Below are 24,516 nucleotides of genomic sequence, written 5' to 3'. Positions count from 1 at the left end.
AATCTATTGAAGGTCTTGTCTTCGCGGAACACTTGCGAGCACGAGACTGAAGATTGTTACCATTACAGTTGTTTGACGAATATAACAACCATAGAAGAATACATTTTAAAAAATAGACAATAAGTTCTAAAAATATGGTGTGAGACTTAAATACTTCAGTTCTTGTTTTTAAATAGATGGATGCAAAAAACAGAACAAAAAAAAGAGCCAACACTACGCACTGTTCCCAGGCGGTCACCCATCCAAGTACTAAATGCGCCCAACGCCGCTTAACTTCGGTGATCGAACGAGAACCGGTGTTTTCCAGCGTGGTATGAGCGTTGTTGTAGAATTTAATTCATATATTCAGTGATATAATACAAGACTCACTATTTATTTATTTATTTACGGGTGATCATCCTTTGATGAGAAACAAATACATAATGCATAGAGTAGTTGCATCTAATTTCGTATGTTTGAAGATAAGTTCCGTACAACATTAGTTATCATTGATTTAAAAATAGGAATTAAAATTTTGAAGTCTAGGCTAATTCTTTTTTTTTATCGAATATATTTTTGTCGATATTGATAAGTATTATTCTTTATCACACTACATGTGAATCAAATTTTACAACAACGCTCATACCACGTTGGAAAACACCGGTTCTCGTCCGATCACCGAAGTTAAGCGGCGTTGGGCGCATTTAGTACTTGGATGGGTGACCGCCTGGGAACAGTGCGTAGTATTGGCTCTTTCTTTTGTTCTGTTTTTTGCATCCATCTATTTAAAAACAAGAATTGAAATATTTAAGTCTCACACCATATTTTTAAAATAACGCTTTTCGCGTCAAAAGTTACTCCACGTCGAAGTAACAACAGGATAAACTTTAGATTACTGTATAGACATGAAATATTATATCTAATAGAATATTAGATACTTTTCTTCCGTTCTGTATTTATAAGGGTTGACACTGGTCCTTTCTGTTTAATATCCCGAAGGCTTCTGCCTCTAAATTTTTATTTTAAATCCTCAGATATACATAATATTAAATACCGTCGATGCTCGTTTACTATCCATCAGGAAACACATTCCTACGATGAACTTTCCGTTGCACCTTGTAAACGCAAGTCCGCCCGGAGGAATTCTCAATCGGTCCGTACCCGGATCGTCTAGGAAAAATCAATCACTCGACGTCTGGCGCGTCGTTCGTGCATCCGTGGCGTCTCAATTAGTTCGCACGTGCGCGTTCGCTAGAGAAATATCTCGTTAAAAGACCCAGGAGCATTTTTACCGGTCGATGGAATATATTCCTCTGGCTAGACTACGACCTTGACAAAGTGGCGAACTCACGACCCTATTTATCCGGCCCCTTCTCCCGCGGGCGCAACACAACGCCCGTGGAAAGAGGAAGAAGGTAACCTTGACTGTAGCGCAACCAGTTAAAGGGACGTTCAAGGTCTACCAGGCGGTTCCCAGTCCATCGTCTGGCTCGCTGGCTGGGTTTGCTCGGTTGGTCGTTACGCTTTGCCAAGTGGACGACGGATGGAAGCAGCCAGAACGGAACCTTTTCCGTTCCCCGTGCAAACACAACCACTCGCAGCTCGTTTTACTTCGAGCACCAGAATAACGAGCGTGTTTCTTTTTTCCGTTTCATGCGATCGAGTGACGTAAGAACGGGGCTAATTAACGAACACATCAATTTCCGTTTCGACGTCTCTTTCGGGAACTCAAGATCTTCTCTACTGCGAGCTCCCTACAAAAATAGAAACGTCTCAACTTGGTCCATCGTCTGCTAATTTTTTCCAAGACTATCTATAGATAAGACTATATATGTGAACGGAGACAGGACAGAGTCGTACGAGATCTCGTCGGCGTTTGACGCACGGAAAGCTAAATTTTTTATGGGATTTGTCATTTCCAACTATACGGGACGAGCTGTCGGACCGACGACAGCCTTTTTCCTTGGATGGAAGTGCGCGTGACGGGCGCCAGCGTGTGGCAATCGAACAACTTTCCTCCGAGACGAAAATTGGGTTGCGCCTTTTTCCACTCTCCCGACGACGGCTGTCGTTAACACGCGATTCTTTCTCGTCTTTGGCTACGAGAAACCGTACTGCTTCTTCGTCTTCGACGATCCCTGGCTAATCCCGCGAAGTACGATTGAAATTTCTACCGGATCGGAACCAGCGTACGTCGCCCCCCTTCTGCCAGAACCACCAACGCGAAAATTGTCATCCTCATCGAAGTTGTTGTATTTTAAACATCTTTGTTTGGTCCCAACTTTACGTCAAAACCAAAACTTATATAATACTATATTGAACAAGAGTATTTTACAAGATTGAAGACACTTAATACCAAATATAAAAGTGATCAATCGTTACAGGGATCGAGTATCCACATAATTCTCGACATCAGGCTAAAATACTTTAACATCGCCTATTTCTCGACGAAAACTGCGGAATTAAGTTGAAATTACTCTCGTGGAGTGTCGACTAACATGATTTTTGCAGCGGTCGCGCGTTTGATTAATGATTTTCTGATGAACGGGTCCAGCAGGTTGGGAAGCCTCCTCCCTAACCTTCAATAAGAAGACTCACGTTCGAACGATACAAAATTAAACCCTCTCGTATGCGTTATTAATCACGCGATTCAGCAGCATTTTATTTTTATCGCGTCTACGCGTCCTCTCGAGTGGTCATTGATTTCACAGTCAATAGTTAGTTATCTGAAACCACGCAACCCGCAGGAAAAACGAAAATTGCTATATGCAAATTACGTTAGGATTACATCTTGTCTTTCAAGTATTAATCACAGTTATTTGATCGTTTTCAACGAGTCAAATCGATACCCGGGAATCACATCGGTAATTTCAATTACAAATAGGAATTATGGCTCGTAAACGCTGCGTTAAATCAACTCGTAAGCCGTTTAAACAACCGCGTTCCCGTTCGATTATAGAGTAAAAACTAGTTTATACGAGGCTACGCAGCGCAAACAGTATTGGCTTCTTGTTATAGGAAGGATTACGCTTCTTTTTCGATTCGAAATAACAGGCCGAAGATGTCGTTACGCATTAACCGCGTCGCTGACTGAAAGCAGCCGCATTTTGATGTTAAATTGAAAAACCTGATAGACCAGTTACGTCCTATTCGAGATAGAAATCTATTAAAACCGCTTCGAGCAATTTGGCTTAGAAAAAGAAACTCAAGCCAAGAGGCCTTGATTCGAATCTTCGCCGGAGACGTTGACAAATTGTTATTAATCTAATTAAAACAGATAAGCCCTAGATTAAATAATCTCGTCAGGAGTAACTCGATCCTTTAAAACTTTGCTCCATCACACTTTCTGGAGTTTCGAGAAACAATTCCTTAAATTCAATCGATAGATTTGACTTTTTACAGGATCCCTGATGCTCGATTCTCGTTAAATTTCACGGAGTTCTCGAGCAAACGAATCGATTTCAGTCGCTTCGATGGAAGCTCAATTTCAGAAGCTACTTTTTAGAGGAATATAGTTCGCTGGTGTTTGGTTCTCGGTAAATTTCGCGGAGTCGGGGGATCGACGGTGCCGAAGAAACGTAATCGCGGGTCCGTGAGAATTCAGAGTCCATTAAGCAGGCGCCACGGACCGAATATTCCAAGAACAAGAAGAGCCCAACCAGCGCAGAAACCGCAGGATCCAATCCTGCCGGTGCGTCATCGAATCGGCTCGCTGTGCCAGTCGAGCTTGCTCCTGCTGTTCGTGTTACGTAACCGAGAGCCCGTGACCTCGATCCCAAGCTGCCTCGGCTGCGAGCGTTCCATCGTGCACATGGATACCACCACCAACGCCAGAACCAGACGGCGCAGTCAACCAACCTCCCACAGACAAAACAACCACCTTCGGGCACGACCGCGACCTTTTTGTCGGCTCCTGGTACAGTCGCCGCGAGCAGCCATCGCGAAACCAGTCGATCCTGCGCCTTTTCTCCTCCATTATTTATTTATCCATCCACCTAACGTCGAAACAACCCCTTTGGCTCAACAACAACCGCCCAAAGAATACGCAACTTAGCTTCGACATTATTTATTTAGTATACAGGATACATCATTCGTGCGAAGTCAGGGGTAGCGATGGATCAATTCACCTTACATCTTTGATTCTTAAAGGTTAACGATACCAAGAAAAAGAAATATTAGGATTGTAAATTTTATTTCTAAATAACAAATAAAAGTGATAGATTCTTGCCCACGACTTTTATAGTCTGAAGATTCCTTGTTAAAGAATCTGACAAGGGATTTCAGAATGAATTTACGAATAAAAAAGGAAATTTTCTGGACTCCGTGTACGCAGGCGACGACCATAGTCTTCTCGAGAGACGAATCAGTTCGTCGACGGTCGGATACATTCCTCGGACAACGACGACATTCCGCGGACAATAGAACGACGTGCAGTCTGCATCCAGAAGTTAGTTCGCGTTGCTTTGTTTTTCGAGCTGTGTCTGCCACAGAGTCTCGTTCCGTGTCACATACGCGGACACGTTCGACGCTCGTAAACAAGAGTTTCCCATGCAGCCGCGAGAGGCTAATGGAGGCTGATTGTGAATTATGGGGGCTGCAGGAATACCCGCATAGTTTGCACAGCGGCGACGAAACGCCGAGTGATTGTAAGTTATTGGCAGTTTCGCGGGAATTCGTGGCGCGAGCGTTCGCGAAAGATGGACGGTTTTTGCGTAGGGGTTGCTCCGAGAGCCAAGGATCTTTCGAACGCTACGACGCTCTTCGCTAACTTTCGATCGATAGACAAATTCTATCGAAACTCGTCGTATTAACAGGAATATTGGAGTACGTACACACTTAGGGTGCGTAGCATCGAGACACAAATTAACACAAATTGTTAAGAAAATTATATTTACGACGGGTTAATAAATAGGAAACGTAGAAGAGAATTTATTTGTCCGATGCTTCGTTTCCAAAATGACTGAATTTAAAATTATTATTATTATTATTATTATTATTCATTTATTAACGGAAATAAACCCTTTAGTACAAAAGATGTAAGGAACTATAAATGTGGATTTTAGATAGTCAAACATTATCGCTTATAAAATTTTAACAATATAAATTAATTTACAATACGTTGGAAGGATAATTTTAGACTTTCTAATGATTGTTCAATTAAATCAGTTTTAGCGTGTACAAAATTTATATGACTAATCATTCTATTTACACAATACTGACAATGAGATCCAAACGTTGATTCTATGATTTGTCTGGTCTGTCCGTCCATTACTCGCTGTTTCTACTTACACTCGTATCCAAGTTCCACTCCGTCGCATGCGTAATCTTACGAATTCTCAAAATCGATTTTCTCGAAAACAAAGCCTTCTTCAGACTTATTTTTACGTAAAATCAATATGTAATTTCTCAAAGTAACGAATAAATAAATAACTGAGAAAGTGAGCCTTTATCAGTGTTGCTTTTGTAGAGTTCCAACGTGTTATCGAATAACGTAGATAGGAGTCGATTTGCAACCTGACAAAGTGGTTTTCATTGAAAACGGGAAAACCGCGCAACGGAGCCGGAGGTAGCTGCTGATCGGTCACGGCAATTTTTACGACGATCCTCCCTCGCCAGCGAGTAACGGCCCGTTTTTATTACGGGCTCCTCGAGACGCGTAACGTGCCTCGCGATCGTAAGCGAGCAATTTTTTCCCTCGACCTGGTCGAACCACGCTCGTCCAAGAACGATCGGGCTGGGTAATCTTCTTTAATGCGCATCGGCCGCGCCGCGAACGTGACGCGAACAATGGGTTTCGATCAACGGCCACGGAACGATTCCTGTCTGATCCCGTGCACGCTTTATTTCGCCATAGATCTCGCGATCGTTATCGTTCCGGCCAACCGAAAACTCGAAATTTTCTTTTTTAAACTCGTACGGATTCTGCGAGAACCTCAACGCTAGGCCTATCTATAATTTTTTACAGGGTTATTGGGAATTGTTATTTTTACAGTATATAATTTGGTACCATTTACGTTATTTTTCTTGATAAATATTATAAAAAATTTGTACAGGCCATCTACAATATTTTCGCAGATTACGCAGATCGTGTTCGTAAGTTACTGACCTTCATATTTAATAAATAACTAAATATATAGTTCGTTGGATCACCTACTCGCGTGACTAATAAGAACGGTGGACGGTAGCGATTAGCGTGAATTCTTCTATACTTGGAGCGTACTGTTCTAATTTCAGAACTGGATTGCAATCGAGACGCGAGTTGTCTAGACTACATTCTAATCTTTCGAAGATGTAACGGACTCCATCGGTAAATACCATCCGCGGAACTCGTGCTTTTACAAACGATAGAAAGACCCAGGATCGAGGATCGACGACTCGATGCTCCTCTAATCGATCCGTACAGGAAAATGATACGCCTGCGTAACAGGAACGAAACACGACGTCTTTTTATCGATGGATAGATATCGATTAGACGAGAGTTATAATGGCGAAGCGACGCACTAAATCTGAATAATTGCGGGTAAGATGGTGATCGATAGCGAAGAGTCGCGTGATAAATGTACGACGATGCACGCCTCGAAGGGGGTAGAAGGAGAAGCTGTCGACAGGTTGGATAACTCAATCTGTTAGAGCAGTCTGATCGATCAAAGGTATCCGGATTCGTCAGGGTTAGGAGAATCGCATACCATCGGACACTATGTTGCGTACCAACGACACGGATTCTTGGATCGTTCGATCGGAGCCTGGTAGACGCGATACGATACGGTTTCTTATTTCGTTTCTTTCGACAAATTATACGCGATGGACGCTGCCAGTAACTCACGGCTATATAGTTTCGAGATCATGGTACTTCGTACTCTGGACCACTTCTGTTTGCATTATTTATAACCTCCAGGGCGTGGTCGACCATTGTTACGAACGATCTTCGATTATTTCGAATGCGAATAGGAGTAATCGTAGCTGTCGTTGGTAGAATCGATGATTGCAAAGAAAAATGCAGTCGTTGGTGGCATCGAGTTTCGCTGAGTAATTTGAGAGCTCGAGGTTCAAAGATGGCGGAGCAAATTCCCAGATCGTGGAGTCCACCGAACTGTCGTACAATATTTACTGTATTTTTATATTTTATAATAAAGTTCTTCCATTCCATCGTCGAATGTTTCAGCTTTCGGGAGGATGTTCGATCGTGAAGTGGTAAGGGATTGTCCGCTGCAAGCAACCCCAAGGGGTACGCGATGGAGGACACGCCCTCCGCGCGTTCTTCGCGACGAACACGGGAAGCTGAGTCGGAAACGGCGAGATTTTAGCCGACTGCTGCCATTAGGCGGTGCAGGAAGTTTTTGGGCGCCCCGGTCGAGCTCCGGGGGCCGTTTCCGCGGAGCGGGAAACTCGGTGAACTCCCATAACGGAGCGATTTCGAGGTCACGCTCGAGGAGAAAATCTTTTGTCGCGGCGCAAACTGTGCTTGAAATGGAGTTCTCAAATCTACCGGCCATTCTTCTCCAATCCTCGACACTTTTTGGCTCTCCGCACCCGGACACTTTGTTAATGCCATTCTTTGCTGGCGATTCAATATTCGACGATATATAACAACCACATTAGTCTTTGACATCTCCAAGAATCGTTCAAAAGGTCGATGAAAATAAAGAATTATTTTGTGTAATTTTTATTTTACTACTAGGAAGCTTCCAAAAGTCCAAATGCACTCCTTTTTTTCGAACAGCTGTATTATTTCTCCAGAACAATTTTCCACGATTCATTTACTTTTCTACGGTCACGTTTGCCTTGAGGATCCGTCAAAGTCTCCGTGCCCAGCTGCAAGAAGATGGAGCCTGCTACCTTCTAAGAACGTGTATCATCGTATACCACTTATCCTTTGAAACTCGATGCATGATTTACTTAATTCGCGTTGCTTTTGTTGCCTCTTCTACCTTCCGCTACTTTGTAGTTGACGTGTGGTCTGTTGGTTTCTCGTCGACTCTTCTCCTCTCTTCATCTTTTTTTCGTTTCGTCTTGTTCCCTGCGTCTCTTCGTATTCTCTTTTCTCCCGTTCCTCTCTTCGTCTCTATCATCTTATCTCCTTTTGTTCCTACAAGCGAGCCTCGAGATAGGGTATTTCAGCATTAACTTCACCTGTCCTAGGAAATCTTCCTCGTCGTATATAATCGAGATAACTGTTTCTCAATAAGTACAACGATTATCTTAGTACTTGTCACACAACGGAGTCTTTTTAACGATTCAACTGCCAATCCTGCGTGTTCTATCCGGGTCAGAAATAGTATATTAAAACACATTTTACCTTGAACCTGATATGTCATCAAAAATAAAAGTCTGCATCGACGAGAATCCTAGACGATCGTACTGTGTTAATATATTTTTACTATCATGTTATTCAAGTACCATGTACCGATTCACAAACCTACAAATATCACTAAACGAGATTGAAAGTTAAACTCGAAGGATTAAAAACGAAATTAATAATATTATCGATAGCAGGAATTCCGCGTTGAAGTCGAAAGCGCGTTTCTCGAGAGCTAATGTCCACCAGCGTCAGGCTGATGGGGGCCCCCCGGGGCCCAGGCACCGCTGACGTTGCAGTTCATGCCCCGACGCATTAGTAAATCAATTCCGACGGTGTGACGATCCATGACGTAACCAGTCCACGTGAATCGACCGCGGAAAAAATTAATGGCGGCGTGACGAAACGCGCGAAGACGCGGCGAAAGTGTTGCCGCGCGCACACCGGTCGCAGCTGCGTCCGCGGCCGAAAATTGCACGTAGATTTTTATCGAAACGACCGGGCCGCAACAAAAAGGAGAAAGTCCCAGGGGTGAACGAACCTGCAACAGTGGGCCGAATCGACGAAGAACAATACTTAAAATCGGCCAGCTTCGAGCCTGGGCTCGCAACGAAACTTTACAGAATACGATTCCCCGTGGGTTCCACATGCTACGGGACACCCTGTATTTTACCTAGCTTTATAGAATTATTTGGAAAACTTATAGAATTCTTTGAACGTTTCACGATTCGTTGCACGGAAAGTAAATTTCTGTTTTTTCGATGGCACAATTACGCGCGCAGTGACGTCGTACGTACTTCCTGCCGTCTCTTGGCGCGATTCCGTCTGCTTGTCCATTTCGCGTCGTTTTCAGAGATGCCAAACGGAATTCGCAGAAATTCTTAGAATTGACGTCACTGCAGGAGGTGGCACAAATTCCGGCGAAATTTTTCAGAAAAATTTAAAAAAGAATTTTAAGCAGCTCCCCCCACTCTATTTTAGTAGCCGCGAATTAAGAAGCGGCGGGAGACTTGAAATCTCTCCGGGGAACTTTATGATGGACTATACTACGCTATTGACGGCCAGAATGCCCAAGTTTGTCGAGAAGTAGTTCGTTCCGTACAGCGGTAGATGAGGTGCCAAATATAATCGATCGAAAAATTGTTAGTTTCATAGTGTGAATAGTGAGTCTTTCTCTCTCGACTCCCAGGAGATGGTTCGAAATTACTTTGGACGAAAAAGAGGACATGTGTCAGTTTGCCTTTGTCGACTCTTTGAAACTCTACGAGCTCACGTACAAGTGATCTGGCATAGTGTGAATAGCGCACTTCGTCTGGCATCTCTGGTCGTTTTTTCCCTGCTCCCTCCCCCTTTCTTTTCCATGAGTTTCCAGAGGAATCAGACTGTGACGGACGCACGGAATCTCATCCGGTGGCACGTAACAGCGAGACACCGAAGGTGGTATTATCGTAATTTAACGCAGAGAGACCGGTTATTCCCTGAAAAACCCCAACCGCCTAATTGTTCCGCGTCGAAGAGTGCTCGACCGGTTTCCTAGGAAGACGACAGAGTTTGATAAATGCCTTTTTATTAGATAACTCGACTGTACGGAAATCCTGGTACTTTTTAAACTCGATGCTTCGCCTTAGAAATGCTCTTACCGACGTTGCTTGGCGTTACAAGCCGCGGAACTTTGGCAGGAAGTACTTCTGCTCGATCGTTCCAAGAGTTTCTTCCTGGAATAATTCGATCGATCAAACTTTTCTTAAACGCTCTTATTACTGTAATTTTTATACAAATCTTACTCCTATTGCTATTGCTGGTGCAACTGGTACTGCCACTATGGTTCCTGATACTGATATTTCCAGTGTTGCTATTCACATTAATTGTAGTCGTTTCTACTACAGCTACTACAATAATTAGACTACTGTCACAGTTGCTACTGCAATTACTGCTGCTGACACTTTTACTAGAGGTGCTACTAACCGATAGAACTACTCACAGTATTATTATTATCCAATTTAATATTAATATTAACTTCTTAAACAAATCTTGTATATCTATACATGTTAACACTTATCACTTAACAGTAAGAACCCATATTGCCACATCAGGGTGCCAAAATTGAAACGCTTCTCCAGCAATGGCTAAACTTTGAAACCTGCACAGAAATACAACGGTGTCTGGTATGAAACCGAATAAACCAACCAACGATAACGTTAACCGTTTAAACTAATATTGTACAATACATGTAAAGGTTTAAATGCTTTAAAGGAAATTTTGGTAAAAATCAACATTAAATAAAATAATTCAGTTGAGATCGAAAGTCCACTCAAGGGTTTATCTACTAGAAAACACGTGTTAATACATCAGATAAATAAATAATTAAGCATGTAGAAAGATCGTGACAGACAAAGGGTAGAAGAATACAGCTTCCGGCATAGGCGCGTCATCCTGGAACCGTTACAGAACGCTCGAGGTGTACCAGCTGCATGTAACGCGGCGAAGATTGATGAATCGAACGTGAACTAGATCAACGGTAGTTTCGACGGGGCCCAAGGACGCACATGCTCGAAGGGTTCCTTTTAATTAAAGACACCCCAAACTGCATACGGGGGCCGATCGTTTCTTTTTCAACATTGTCGTCCAGCTGCATCCGGCGCGAGACGTTCACAGAGGGGACGGGCCAGGCGAGCCATGCGGTTGCATACAATGTTGAGTCGCGGCGAGGAATTGCAACGGACTGCAGGTGCACCCGCAACGCTGGCCACTCGCGCTTACAAACCGAGCGCAGCACATGCCATTAACGTCCAAACCGCATCCACGGTGATCCCTTTCCCTCGAACGACAACGCGCGCCCGAAATTCTGCACGCTCGCGCGTTCTATAATGCAATCGGTCCCGGCTCCGTTTAGCGGCGGGGACGTTGCAAGAGTGCTCGCGTAATCGATCGCGATCGCGACGGTAATTTCGTTAAAAGGAACGAACCGCCCGCGAGCGTCCAAAGTCGCGCAATTATCGGGACTAACGATTAAACCTGGACTAGACGTTGCGTAAATTTTTTTTTTGGGCACCCTTAAAAATAATTTCGAACGATGTCACGGTATTGATTCTTAAAACGAACGTGATTCGAAACGTAAGTTGAACTGAGGATATCCTAGGAGCCTAGGAGTTAACTTTCGATTCGAAATCAGAAAAAATAAATTTGGTGTCAACGTTAATAAACTTTTCATACGCGATGTTTCACGAAACAACCATATTACACAGTCTTGAAATTAATTTAAAAATAATATAAATAAAACATGACGGGTATCTTGTCTACGCAGAGATCAATGGACTAATTAAACGTGCAAGATTCGTAAACAATCGTGGACGGTGTTCAAAGGAGAACGTCTCCTCTTACCGTTCTGACGTAGAAGACCCACTTAATTCCGGATCAATTGCATCGAATCGGATATAAATTAGCTGATTGGTGGGGGAGGCCATTCGTTTCAATTCGCTTAAGCGACCGGCCAGGAGACAAATCTCCGGCAATTCCGCGCCAAGTATCGGCCTATTTTCCACGAGGAATTTATGGGGGCAAATCGTTTTCGCCGTAAGGAACAGGTGCGGACAGGTTGGCGGCGCGTGGGCGACCGCTGCGGGAAATTCGTCTTAATTCGCGTGGAGAGCCGGTTCTCGTTGAGTTCTCGCCGAGCTTAGCCGGCAATGGGATTACTGTTGGAAAAGCTCCAGCGAATTTATCGTCGAAGGCTTCGTTAGCGGAGCCGCGCAAATGAAAACTTATGCCAACGGGAATCCGGCCGCCGGTATTACGCCGGGGTTACGATGATCGGACCGGTACCCGTTTAAATTGCTTTTTGTCCTGATTTATCGGCCCTCCCGGCGCTATTCGGGTGCACCCGAACTCTAAATCAATTTTAACGTTCCCGACGACCACTTTTACCGGTTGTCTTAGTCCCATTAAAATCCGATCGCTCCGGATTCCGCGCGAGCTTTAAATTCGCTAATCCTACGCCTCTGAATCTCTACGCTTCCCAAATACAAACTCTAGCTACTCCTTCACGCGACAGTTTTACAAATTTAAAGCAGTTTTGTGGTTCCTAGAGTAACAAAAATAGAATTCTAAAGTTCCCAAATATCAATATCTCAGAATTTCTAGATAGATACTGTGACGACACTTCTCGTAGTTGTCAGCAGAGGACTACGCTCTTAACTCTCTCGCAAGTGCTCGATCGATCGCCTATTTGTATACACACACTTTTCGAATGATGTCTAAGACAGAGCCTGTTAAGGTTATCTTACTGATGAGTCCACTAACTGGCCCTCAGGACTCTCACACGTGAGAATTTAGAAATCCCCAGATTTTAGATAAGAAAATGTAGGAATTCCAAAAAATAGTGGACAAAATAGAATTCTAAAGTTTCCAAATATTGAGTATCTCGGAATTCCCAGATGGAGATCAGTAAAAGTAGAAATTCCCATAATCTCCTAGATTGTGTTCCACAGTGAATGGCTCAGAATTTCGGCGTGTTTCAATGTCCGAAAGAAGAGAATCAACCACGGGCAATAAACGATCGATCGTAACCGAACAGATCAGAGCAAGTTCTTGGGAACGACCCAGATGAAATTGCTATCGAATTACTCGTGAATTTCCATCGTCGGCTCCACACGGATACGGATTCCGTGGCGGGATTGGAAGCCCAGCAAGTGTCTCCCTCAAAATAATATATCCTTCGAGCTAAAGCCCCGGCAGTAAATATAATTTCGCTCAGGGTGTTTCTATCCTCTCTCTGTCTTCCGGAGAAAGTTTTCTGATTTACCGGTCCTATTCCATCTCCAGGGGACTCGTTTTTCCCGTGTTATGCCGATCACCGTGCCCAGCTCTTAGAATTTCAAACGCAAAAAAATCAGTCTTCGTTAAAATCTTCGTTCTAGCATCGGACATAATTAAATAAGAGGAAACAAACTTTTAACGATAAGTATATGGGCACTTGTATTGTAATCTATTGCTAGGATCTCCATAAACCTCCCAAAGATCGCCCACATTAAGCCTTGGTACATCGCTATTAGGGTGTAAGTAGACAACTATCCTCTCGTCCCGATCGTAAAGGATGGATCCAGGAGTCTCTAGTTGGCCTAAGTTCTCCTTCGAGTCATTTTTGTAACCGCAAGTTAACACAACTAACCAAACAGAATCAGGTCAGGGTCGTAGCACTACGAAATACCCAGGCTCTAAAGCTAATACCCCCATAAGATCACGGATTGCAAACCTTCAAACACTATTACTCCAAGTTGCAAAGAAATGTATCCAGAAGTCCAGAACAAGACAATGTTAACTTCGTTTGATCTCTCGGTTGATTTTTGCAACAACTTGTTCGGAGAAAGGTTCCTCTTGGAGGTGGGTAAATGCAAATAAGAGGCTTGGTGTTCCTCCTCCTGCATCCAGCGTTGCTTTCGATCGCGAGTGTACCGCCCTCGGCCTTGGTGGGCAGCATTAATTACCAACCGCTACCTCGCTATTGAGATTAATGACATTGGTTCGTACTTTATGCCAGGATGGGTTTATTGGCAGCGCGCGTTGCCCGTTCGGCGTGCTCGTGAGTGCGGTCGGTGTTAATTGGTACGGACGACCCCGAGGGAACGGTGTTCTCCGGTTCGACAGGAACGGGATCCAGAACGGTGATCGAGTACTGTATTTTGAGAGCCTTGCCCGAGACGATCTTACGAGCGAATTTTCGCGTCTGGCTGCTGGGAAAACGCAGCGTTCGATGACTTTGCGCTTATCCTGGCTCTCGGGGGACCGTCGTCCAATTAACGATCTTCGATTTTTATGACTTGAACGCCCATGATGAATCGTTGAAAAATATCAAGGAGATAAAAACCACCCTCGATGTTCTGGAACGAAAGGATGGAGACGAAAAGAAATATTTAATGTGAAACAGTTTGGTTTTCGAGGATTATTAAAATTGATGACTGCTGATCGGACAAATAAATGTGTATAATTTTTCTTTTATGGAGCTCTACCTACGGCCCTGGCTCGACGATATCGCGGAGTGTTTTTCCACGGCCGTAGCTATGCCGCAGGAAAAACATTGCGCAGCAGGTCGCAAGAAAGTTCGAAGTATAGTGTTACTCCATGTTACAGGCACTCCACCAATCAGGATTACGTTACACGCTTTTATTGGTTTATATTGAGCGGCTTCGACGCAGAAGATGCGCGCCTGGTACTTGCGGTAACTAATTTCGTTTCGTATTATGTTTCTGATCTCCCTGGGTTACGTTCGCGAAACGATGACTCAAGCCCGAAGGGCGGTAATTGTTTCCGAAGACATTCAATCGACTCCCGCAAATAGTTCGCCGGGAAAAACCTTGAAAGCACTAAATTAAATACCGATATTAAACGACTCAAGTACTTGGTTTCTTTCACTTATACGAGAGACTCTTCTTAGACGATGAAAATTCTTCGACCTTCTATTAGGGGATTAATAATACATAAAGTGTTGGTATATAAAATTATTTAAAGATTCTAAAGTTACTCAAAATGACAGCCTGGTATTATTAACGTTAAATATAATCGGTCTAAAATTAATTAAACTCTCGGGGATGTCGTCGAAAAAATCAGGCATAATAGACTCTCCATAGAAGATGAAACATCCAACCCTCTATTGCAGAATTAATAACACATAAAATACGGGTATATAAATTTATTTAAAGACTCTAAAGTGGCCCACAACGGTGCCCTAGTACAAGTAAAATTAAATATGATGTACAGAATTAATTGAACGTGAGAAGTCGAAAAAGTGAGGCCTAGGGAAGCTCTCCACGAAGCATTTGAAGCCTGTATCGAGGTAGCTGAAAATTTCGCATTCAGGCCGGGAAAAGAGGAAGCAGGAAATCGGATTGGTTTCCTCGGAAGCGGCATGGCTATCGATTTTATCCGTCGCGAGAAAGCTCCGACGAAAATAACGTATTCGTGCCTCCCGGGATCGTCGGCGGACATCGCAAACAATGACTTTGTAACTCGTCCAGGATGGCGGAGGACACGCGGCGTAGCATCCCTTCGTGGCTGCCAATACCTCCGGGGCAAAGTTAGCCGCGCAACCCTCGGCCCTGCACGGATGGACAATGGATCCCCCTCCCCCCTACTTCAGTCATTATGAAGCGAACGGTGCCTCCATCCGGCGATGGCTAAATCTAATCCGACGCTCGCGCCAAAAGGGTCCTCAGGCACGAAGGGTTAGACCAGGTTAGAACTATTGCCGTGGGACATGGACCGGGGGGCTAGAATCCCCGTTCCTCTCGTACGAAATTTCGAGCCTGCTGGTTTGGAACGATGCCTGATGTTTGCCAACAACCGCGTGCCCAAAGTCCTTCCAAATAGGTTTACGTTTTCGTTCGTTGTTAGGAAGTTGTTCGATGGCGTGTTCCTCGATGTTCGACGCCTTTTGTCAACGCGGCGGTTAACTCGACCACGACGGACGGCTCGTGCCCCCGTTGTTCCAGCGAAATGAAGGGAACCGACAGGAAGTGGAGCGTGTAAATTCGACTCTCGGATGGAGACAAAAATTTACCTTGCGCCAAAAGCCCTGTCACCGAAGATTACGAACTTTCGTTACTATTCTGTGACGTACGTTGAACCTTGATCGGAAAAATAGTCTATCCATCTACGTATAGAATGATCTATTTATGGAAATTAACTATCTTGAGGAACGTTGACATTGGTTTTAGAATTTCTTTGCCCCTGCAGATGATATATAAACATTTTGCTAATTATATAAAGTCATATTAAATGCAATTCCATATTCTTGGTCCACTTTTTCTGACAGAATCGTTTGAACAGAAGCCACCCCCGGTGCGTTCGAGTCGCCATTATCAGCATCGCGGCTCTAGTGGATTCTCAAAGTCGACGATCGCTTGCAAAACTGTTAAGCCGACGATATACTCCAGTTCTTAGAAACGCAATTATGGCATCCCACTGTCGGCACTCGAGGCTCCTTTTCGAACTCCCCCGACGACGGAGGGATTAATTCGCCGGTAAATTGAGGATCGCGTCGCGGCTCCAGCGTGCGGAAACAATGAACCGGACCGGTCGTCTACCGGGTAGGGAAAAAATGTATTTCCTCCGACTGGCTTCTGGTAATTCGAGGCGCAGGAACGATAACCGGCAGCTCGTGGCCGAGCTTTTGCAAAACAAGGGAGTGCTCGAGACAATGCGAAAGTTTCACCGACCGACGAACACCGGGGCGCTGGAAAAAGTTTCCGCTGCCAATGGCAGAGAGCGCGCTGCCGTTGCTGCCCCCTCCCTTTGGCCGACAAAAAAAAGAAAGAACTGACAGCGACAGGATCGAAACTTCGCCGCGAGTACCCCGACCCATTGTCGACGGGACGCACAATCGTCGAAACGAAAACGCGACGACCGTCGAATAAGTGTACGCCGCGGAAATAATGAGAAAAAAATACGCGTTGCTACGAACGACGGTCCATGAGACCGTGTATCTCTTCTTTTTGTTCGTCTGACCCGCCCCCGTTGGGCTTCCCTCCGTCCCTCGGAAAAGGGGTGAAGCGATAAACGCGGGAAATTTGCATTTACTGGGCGATATTTTTGATCGAACTTGAGCAGGAGATCCCTTCTCATTAGATTCTTGCATTTTTTGGTACTCGAACGAGGCTGAAATATTACGAGCTTCGACGGAAGAATGAAATCAAACACCGCGCGGTCGTATTACGCGGTTAATTGAATCCGTGGCTTCGTTGTTGTAAAAGGCGCGTCTGCTAAGCTTTAATTACAAAATGTTTATTGACCCATTACAGAACTTTGCTTCGTGAAATTTTTACCTTCGACCAAGCAAAACGAGAAAAATAAATATCACTCGATAATAATACATAGAGTCTGTTTTTCGAAGGTAACGTTTGCGAGCCACTGCTTTGCAATATCCTAGGACGTCGGTGTCCAGGATTGCAATGGCCGTTCGAGACAAGCTCGAAAGTCAAACAGGGGGATCCAGCGGCTCGTCAGGGACGTATTGATCGCACGGTGGATCCTCAAATAGATTTCCAGGGTGTGTACATACATGTGGCCAGCGTTGGCTGCGTAGCGTTAAACGACGAACAGCTCGTCTAATTCGCTTAGTCTCCCGGCTTGCAGGCATCGCCCGAAAACCACGTTATTATCGTGCAGTACAAAGGGCGGGTTCGCGCGATGCAAGCTCGATCGAGGACTCCCTCGATAACTAAGAGCAATCCCAGATCGATATCTATCTGGGAGCTGCACAGCCTGGCTCGTTCTCGGGGCTTTGCGCGATTCCCTTAAACAGCCGCTAAGCTGCATCCGCTCGAAAACCGAAATTCTGCCCAAGGTACACCTCCACGCTGCAACCTTCCATCCGAATTCGAGTCTTCAATTCTGATTTATGCGTCGTCTCGTACACCGTACAATCGAGCATTCGAAAAAGATAAATTGGAACGTGAAGATACATATTTTAGATACTCGTGCAAGCCTCTACATTTTCTTTTATCTTGATTTTTCTAATAAATACGACGGTTCAAGAGAATGGTGTACGACGACGCTTCCCGCGCCCGCCAGGAGAGGGCTACGCTCAACTTTCACTTTTCCCGCAAGTGCTCAATCGTATTTATTACGGGGATAATTTAATCGTCTCAAATGTATTTAATTCGCCTAGAAACCCAAATTGCAGTCGCGTGCTTGATTTTAGAGCGACCCAAGCGCCCCACGCTGACTCGTCCAGCGACATACACGGAGGGTACGCGTTCCATCAACATCTTACGTCAAACGTTCCTTTCGCTTTACGAGCTCGAACCCCCATTGTACACAGTGTCGAATAACGATAATCCCTCGTTTATCGCGACGAATATTTCCCCGCTATAATCCGGCCAGACAGCCGGAGCACTTCGCGTCGAGGAAAAGTGTCCGGGAGAAAATAGCCCCATTACCCCCAATCTGTTCCCGGAACTTGGCACGCAAAGTACCCGGGGCGAGTTCGACGCGAAAAGGAAACGTTCCACGGGTTCGTCCTCTACCTCCTCCGTTCTCGTCTCGTTTTGCAACCCTTAACGCGGCCCGGTGGCTCGTCGTGGGAATATTACCAGCCATGCCCAGCTCGTTACCGAAAACTTTGATAGCGAATACGACGTCAGGATACTTCGACAGACTCCGGATGGTTAATCGAAGCTGGAGGGTCGAGGATCTTTCGATCTTGAAAACGGGAACGAAGACGACGCGGAAACATTTAATTGGAAGGTACCCCCGATCGACTTTCCTTTATTGTATCCTCTTTTTCCCCAGACAAATCGATTAATCCTCAAGACGGAGGGGACCGACCTCGATAGGTGGATTTCGGGGATTCCGACCGGATTGCGACAGCAACTGAAACTCGTTATTGCCAATGCCTTCGAATTCCTTAACCTGTTAAGCACTCACGATGGATATATCGCTATTGGAAAAATTCCACCCACGCTGTACAGGTAAGACTCTGCATAGGGTCGCATTGAGTTACGATGCATGAAACATCCCTTTTAACGATCTATGCTTCTTGCAGATTAATCAGATGATTACGATTACTCCGTGTGCGTTGATGCAAGAATTTTTCCTCGCCTCTGCAGACCCATAGTTGTACTCCATAGCTTTATGTTATGATTGTAATACTCCTTTATCGATAAATAAAAACGTGTACAAGTGTCAGTAACTCTGTAACTTCATAATTTTCTAACCTTTTTCGATTATATTTCATTAACCCCTTAACGTACGATTTAATGGAATTTTTCAAACGTATACTATTTAATTCTGTTTAAATTTGTTCGTACAAGAAATAGCCACGAAGAAGAATAGATTTGTCTTCATCTATAAATTCATTTTAATATGTAAGACTTGATCGGTAGCCTCATGATTATGAAACTTGACATCAAAAGTTGTAACAAGTCTGAAACGTTATTCTACGGCAAGGGATTAAGTAAGTTAACATTTTCGAAAATGGCGCGAGTTTTAAACCATTAAAGAGTCTTCTAGACTAAGATTTGTGACCGAACAGCGATTGGAGATCGCATCACTGAAATATTAAGTTCATAATACCTCTTTGAGTCGATTAAAAATCAAATTGCTGATATTTGTCACTTTCTCGAAGCATACTAGCCGACGTCGTACCGATCTGCAACCATCACTCAGTGCACACGTATCGCGGAACGCATTCCGCGTAACCTGATCGATCAGTTTCCAGCTAACGAGCCGTTTAAAGGGTTAACCGCGACTATTGATTCGAGGAACGTCACCTGTCACGTCGCGGACGATCCCCGACAGCCGGTTCGAGGCGCCCCGGAGAACGAGAATTCGTCAAATTTGTTTTCGTTTTCGTTTTCCAGAGTCTCGTGAGATACAGGGGGAGGGACAAGAGCGACGGCAATTTGTTAGAGACTTTAATCAAGTTGTTCGCGAGATACACGTCAAGGGAGAGGACGTCGACGCGCGTCAAGATCGAGCGGCACATGTGGAAGATAGCTCCAGACGCGATCCATATTTGTTAATCTATGGCTGGCGAGGGTGGGGTGGGAGGGGAGGGGGGAGGTCTTGACGCGAGACCCGGCCAACAAAGGCGCGTCTGGAGCCGTCTGATTAATTTCGCAACGCTGAGAGGCCGACTGCTGGAATACTGGAAGATAAATGAGATCATTCCAAGACAATCGCGCATCAAGCTGATTGCGGGACACGCAACAGCCTCTCGCTAGAAGGCCGCCTAAATTTATATCAATACCAACGAACGAGTATTAAGAAGGAGGGGGATATGATACAGGCCCTATAAATCGTGGGCGGACGTGCGTGCATCCGATCCGAGGAAAATATCCTGCGAATTAAACCTTGAATGCACGAGTTATGGGACTCGTCGTGGTTGGGGGACGATAAGGAATTGCGGAGGCTCCGCGAAAACAGGAACGGGGGCAAAATTTTGTTGGAGAATAGATTACCGATAAGACCAATACAATTTATCAGAACTATAAATGAATTCCTCTTCGAGAGCTAATTTTAAAAATAAACGTTTTTAAATACGATGGATGGTGACGCAAATTTAGACCCTCTACCCAGAAAATGTCTTGGAGAAATCTATTTTACAAGGCAAGCAATTTTACACCCTCGTTCCCCAAGCGTGGAAAAATAAATTCGTCGTGTATTCGCATCACGTTCCAGAAGGACAACTCCGTACCTACGCGAAATTGCCAGCGAATTCCCATTAACCAGGGGGTTGGGGAAGACCGTTGTCTGCCACGAGCGATCTAAAGACCGATCTGTCCAGCGATCTAGCCAGCTCGCGAGCATAATTTCGTACCGGACGTGCACGTCGCCCCCAACGTGGCGGCACAGTTACGGATCGCGGGTTCGTCCGATGAATACGGATGACGTAATTTCGCGAATCTTCGCCAAACGGTGCCCGGAACCTCGCAACCCTTGACCATTGTCCGCGACAAATTACCCTGGCCAACGCGAGAGCCTCGTTTCGGCGATTGGAAGCGATCCGAGAGCGACGTCCCGTTGTTTGTTCGACGCGGCTCGAGGAACAAGGGGTCTTGCTTGCTCGACGAGCAATAGAAACTAATGATAACGATAAGGAAGATAACGGTGAGAGGTAGCCTACACCGAATGAATCGTAATCTCGAGGTTTGGTTTGCTCAGGGGCGGATCCAGAAGCGTGGGAAGAACCTTTAACCTTGTTTGTTATTCATTTATTAAGACTTTTAGCATGGCGATCGAGTTTAATTATTTATTCAGTGTGCAATGTAAAATGAATAATTTATTTATTATGTTAGGTTTGACATATTCAGTGATTAGTTTCAAATTTCGAAATTTGGGTCTAACTTCAGAGTCAGTGGGAGACAGCAAATAGTATTTAAATCTCTGATAGTACGTAAGAACGATTCTTCGTAAATTACATGTGACAACACTTTCCGTACTCAACAGCAGAGGGCTACATTCGATCTTTCTCTCTCACAAGTACGACCACCCTATTTCTATCTCGTCCACGTTTTCCTACAACAGCAACCCCATCAAATATATAATTTCCCAATCAGAATACTACCTGTTCCAATTGATTAAAAAATAGGAAAACGGGATGGAATTTGATTAAATTTGATTAAAGCTGTATTTTCCAAGGCGAAGGAACAAAATGGGCAGCTTACGAACGTTGAGGCTCGTACTATATTGCACCTTGTGCCCGGTTGGAAACGAGCGTAGCAATTTCCTAGGAGGTCGAGTCACCTGAAAACGAAACAGGTACTCCGGTGCGCAGCAGGGTCAGGCCGCAAAAACCGCATCACGTTTACCCCCAGCGACATTTCCCAGACTATATTCGAGGGCATAAAAACGAAACACACCACCGACGACGACGCACAAAGCGTACGCTGTCGTCTACATGCTCAGCATTCCAGCGTGTATCCAACTTCCTCGTACCCAATTTCTGCTCCAGGTTTATCCGTCGCCGCGGCAAGATATCCCGCCACCCCTGCGCCACTCGTATTACCCGGAACCCGTAAGGGGTTGGGGAACCCGGGGGGGTCGGCCACTGGGAATACAAGTTTCCCACTGCTATTTCGAATTCCCGTTAACAGTAGTTTTACGAGCCGAACTTCCACCACGAAATCCGGCTCCCGACTTCTATGAATATTAACCCAAACACGACCCGATGATTTAACAACCCCTGTCGACGATAATTATATTGTGATTCCACGGGGAGAATTCTTCGAACGCTCGGGGACGTTCGAGAAGTTACGTTCAAGTTGTTTCGAGTTTATTCGAAAATTATTCGGAGGTCAGTAGAGTACTTACACTCGTCGATTGCCACGGAACTTTGTATTTGAAAGATTGAAAATTTTTCACAGCCTCCTTAAAATTTGAGAGTCCTATCTAGATTTATTTTCTTTAATAATTAGACCTAAAAATTGATTTTTTTAGCTCCTTGGAATTATTTTTCGTTGCCCGGCTGCACCATTTTGGAGCATTCTGTGTGAGACAATATTTATAGTAGCGGGAAGGGCGAGCTTATATTTATTTACCCCTAGACAGTGATAAGACCGTGTGAGAACTTAAGTGGAATAAGACAGGCGAAGAAATAACAATCGACAAGAGGTACTATGCTGAAGAAAGACCAAGAACAAGCGAGGTAAGGACAACGGATGCGTCTTTAACCCTTTCCCTGTCCCGTGCGTCAAATCGGACACACGATCGTCCGCCGTGGCACGCTTCGTGCATCGACAGTGACGCACGGTGATTTCTTCGGGGAAACTGTCCCAGTCGGAACGAAAGCACTGAACTATTTACGTATCGAATCAGCTTACTGCAATATTAAAGATTATTGTACGATATTTATCAGTATATTCACGATATGGAAAAATAAACGAAAACGTTTTCCGTATCAAATTTCACAATCTCGTCGCTCGTCATCGAATCTTATAAATTGAAATCAACGCAATTTTACGTTCACGAGGTATTCATGAAACAAATCTATTCTTTTTCATGATCATTCCTCGTACGAACAAATTTAAATCAAATTAAAAAATTATTTGGAATTAAATCGTACGTCAAGGGGTTAAGATTGATTAATTTCAATGTAGTTTGATTTAGAATCTCTGCCAAGGATGTTTAAACGTCATGAGTGGATGCTAAAGCATACGGGAAAGAGTTGAAACAAGTTTCCCCCGAACGTCAAAAGAAGCAGCGCCGTTTGTTTCGTTGGGCGATCTCGTAACGGGGGCACGTAGTTCATTTCATACTTCGAGTAGCTCACGCAACGCGTCCGCGGGAAGTTATGGGAACTACGGCATCCATGGGGCACAGAAATAAGGCTGCGAAAAAGCGTCGGCGATCGGTCGAAGGTGGACGGAAGGCAAGGGGAGGCTCGAAGCCAGTCTCCGTCGGACTGTCTGCGAATTATTAAACATAACGGTGAAATATCGCGGCCGATACTGGGGTGGTTCGAAAGGGGGGAACAACGTGAGCTGCTTTCGCAACGGCCGGGTTCCACGTTTTGTATATTCGACGTCTACAAGCAAAAAGAAGGGATGGCCCGCATCGATGCATCCGCCGACGCCGTGATTATTCGCGGCGAGAATGTTTGATCGATGCCATCGACGCTGCGCGCTTCCAAAAGCGACTAAAATACACTTCAACGCTCAAAATAATGTACCCTTGTTCTTCGTTCTGTGTCATTTTCTGGGACTATACTTGGACAAATATGTAAACCTGCTTTTAAATCTTGAAAAAAATTGCAATATTTCTACGTCTTATTTTTTAACAATTTCTTTTTTAATCAATTGCACAAGTTGTTTTTTAACGTTCTTGACACAGAAACTTGGAATTCCATGAATCGTGACAGTGAGAAACGAGAAGAAAGACGCAAAGAACGCGTTAAAAATCCGAGTATTGTGTTTCTGTGTCAGACATCGTGTGTCTAAGCGGGAGTAGGAAAGGGGTGCGTGGCGGGGCAGCTGTGGTTGTCCTCGAGCAGCCAGTCGTCTTTGCCCCGGATCGTGGGCCATGCGTCAAGATATCCTGGCAAGGACGATCCTCCTGAAAAACGTTTTATATTCCTCGAAAAGGAACGAGGATTCCTCGCGAGAACGGCGCAAGATAGAAAGTCACGTCGCATTCCTCCCGTCGCAGATAAATATGTCTGGCAAAGAAAACATTTATACCCGATGTTTTGCTTGGATCCTCGCCGCGAAAGGAAGATCTATTCGTAGAAAAATCTACAACAAGAGGGGGCCCTGGAAACTCGATTACCGTCTACGACCGAGACAAACACGTTTTGGCCGAAGCCCGCGCATCGCGAGACAACAGAGCCTCCAACTAATGCTGTTTACAGGCTTAAAGTTGCTGCTCGCGGAGGAACTCGGTCGAATAGATTCCCTCAATGTCTGGCGCGCTGCTTCGAAAAGAACTCTCGATCGTAGATCTTCCATCTGTCGTATCGAATAAAGTAAATATTACAACAGTACAACGACATCGTGATCTCTTTTCCTATATTTAAATGTAATTTAAATTAAAAATGCAACAACGTTGGAACTTCTCAAATATATTTTATCGAACGCGAGGTACAACTTCGGAATTAATTTTTGAGAAAATTGTATTAAAAAAAATCTCCTGTTAGTTTCTAGGAGATTGTCGAAGAGATTGTTCGGTGTCTCGACTTTTCAGGGCTTTGAATTTTTGAAAGAGGATTTTCCTATTCGAGATTTCGGGTGGCAGGAGAACGGAAACGATGT

General features: G+C 44.6%; 2 non-coding genes across 2 annotated transcripts; one reads left to right on the top strand and one right to left on the bottom strand.

Annotated features, from left to right (window-relative positions):
• Positions 1 to 205: 205 nt before the first annotated feature.
• Positions 206 to 325, bottom strand: LOC143347284 (5S ribosomal RNA). The gene has a single exon (XR_013080577.1). It is a non-coding gene; the product is annotated as a 5S ribosomal RNA (ribosomal RNA).
• Positions 326 to 611: 286 nt separating this feature from the next.
• On the top strand, positions 612 to 731 carry LOC143347285 (5S ribosomal RNA). Its single transcript, XR_013080578.1, has one exon. It is a non-coding gene; the product is annotated as a 5S ribosomal RNA (ribosomal RNA).
• The last annotated feature ends 23,785 nt before the right edge of the window (positions 732 to 24,516 follow it).

Source organism: Colletes latitarsis, chromosome 10 (assembly GCF_051014445.1).
Source record: "Colletes latitarsis isolate SP2378_abdomen chromosome 10, iyColLati1, whole genome shotgun sequence".
Classification (NCBI taxonomy): domain Eukaryota; kingdom Metazoa; phylum Arthropoda; class Insecta; order Hymenoptera; family Colletidae; genus Colletes; species Colletes latitarsis.
Note: the sequence above shows the minus strand (reverse complement) of the source record. Positions and strands in the feature narration are given on the sequence as shown.